Source organism: Rutidosis leptorrhynchoides, chromosome 9 (genome assembly GCF_046630445.1).
Source record: "Rutidosis leptorrhynchoides isolate AG116_Rl617_1_P2 chromosome 9, CSIRO_AGI_Rlap_v1, whole genome shotgun sequence".
Taxonomy (NCBI): domain Eukaryota; kingdom Viridiplantae; phylum Streptophyta; class Magnoliopsida; order Asterales; family Asteraceae; genus Rutidosis; species Rutidosis leptorrhynchoides.
The window spans coordinates 85,679,671-85,681,950 of record NC_092341.1 but is presented as its reverse complement, the minus strand read 5'-3'; positions in this window follow the sequence as shown (position 1 = coordinate 85,681,950).

Here is a 2,280-nt window from a genome sequence, read left to right as displayed (position 1 = left end):
CATTCTCGGAACTACACGAGAACAGAACAACTAACTCCAAACAGCATTTTCTTTTTAGAATATTTGAATCTCCTCACACTTAGGTAGATGTGGTGTCGAAATTGTGATTAACTTCATCGTCAATTTCTCTTGGACCATAATCAACTTGCATATCTGTGACTTTTGCTTTAAGCCAGTGACCAGCTTTTTCCGTAATATCCACAAATTTAACTAGCTTCGCCTTTTCTTTAGGCGACAGATTGGATACTAACCGGTTATATAACCTAAAGTTTCCCTTACTTTTAGCATCAATAACCCGTTTAAAAAGTTTCTTCATTGAACTGTTAATAACGGGGTTATTTAATTTCGTATCAACTATGGGGTTCTTTATTATCAAGTCATCATTAGGTGTTACTTCATTTTCCCCACACTTAGGCGTTCTATTATTGTTAAGCATTACCGTTAGAGTTGGTAAAACAACATGGTTCTTACCAATCGTTTTTGTCGGTTCAACGGTTTTGGTTTGTGGATATTTAGACTTTCGAATCATAAAGGTGATCGATTTCTCATCATTACTAAGTGTCATTCTACCCTTTCTTACATCAAATAACGCCCCGGTGGACGCTAAGAATGGTCGACCTAAAATTAGAGGAACGTTTGAGTCCTCTTCTATGTCAATGACAATGAATTCGACTAGAAAGGTTAAATTACCTACTTGAACGGGTAGGTTGTCAGCAATTCCAACTGGGTGCTTAATGGTTTGATCAAGGAGTCGAACACTCATATCCGTTGGAGTTAACTCACCTACACCTAATCTCTTATATAATGAAAGAGGCATAACACTCACACTTGAACCTAAATCTGCTAGTGCATCATACATGACACAGTCACTAAGTAGACAAGGAACAATAAATTCACCCGGATCACCTACCCTAGGTGGAGGATTTGGTTGAACTGTCTTCACCGGGTTTACTTCTACTGTTTTTGTTTCTTGCACTTTTTTATTCTTCTTCTTCTTCTTTCCAGAGGTATCACAAACTTTATTACCTATTACTTGCTCATACTCAACTCCTTTTCTTGGAAACGGGATGGGTGGTCTGTATCGTGCCACCACTGGCTTTACATACTCGGGTGGTGGTGGTGGTGTAACTTCTTCATTGTTACTTACATCTAAAACTTTCCCATCTTCTGGTATTGGTTTTTCAGAATTTGTTGATATCATGTTAACATTTTCATTCCGAGGATTTACTTCATTATTACTCGGTAGCTTTCCTTGTTCCCTTTCACTCATCATGCTAGCAAGAGTACCTACGTGTTTTTCTAGATTCAAAATGGAAGCTTGTTGAGTTCTTAATGACTGATCAAATCTCTCGTTCGTTTGGGTTTGAGTTTCAATAAATTGTGTTTGAGATTCAACTAGCTTAAATACCACTTCTTCCAGATTTGACTTCTTCTCGTCGGTTTGTTGTGGTGGTTTATACAAGCCAGGTCTTTGTTGATTGAAAGTGTTGTTTTGAGTTGGTTGGTTATTCGGACCTTGTTGGTTATACGAGTTATTGTCGGGTCCTTTTGGATTGTAAATAATGTTTTGATTTCGATTGAAGTTTGGCCTTGGCGGTTGATAATTATTCTGATAACTATTTTCCAGCCTTTGGTTCATGTAGACAACATTCTCACGTTGTTCCATCGTTTGTTCAATGTGACAGTCTTTCATTAAGTGTGGTCCACCGCATTGCTCACAACTGATTCGTATTGCGTGAATATCTTTATTCATCTTTTCCATTCGTCTTTCGAAAGCATCAATTTTTGCGGAAACGGAATCAAAGTCATGGCTAGAATCGGCTCTAGCCGCTTTAGATGAACGAAAAATATCTTTTTCTTGATGCCACTCATGAGAGTGGGAGGCTGTGTTATCAATAATTTTGTAAGCTTCAGTTGCGGTTTTCTTCATAATGGAACCACCAGCTGTTATGTCGATGTCTTTTCTTGTAGCAACGTTGACACCTTGGTAGAATATTTGTACTATTTGATAAGTGTCTAAACCGTGTTGAGGACATCCTCTCAACAACTTTCCAAATCTTGTCCACGCCTCATATAGAGTTTCATTTGGCTTTTGCGCGAACGTAACAATTTCTCCTTGAAGTCTCACGGCTTTGGATGCCGGAAAGAATTGTTTAAGAAATTTTTCAACTAAAACATCCCATGTGTCAATCGCCCCTTCAGGTAACGATTCTAACCAATCTTTGGCTTCTCCCTTTAAAGTCCAGGGAAACAACATGAGATAGATCTGCTCATCTTCCA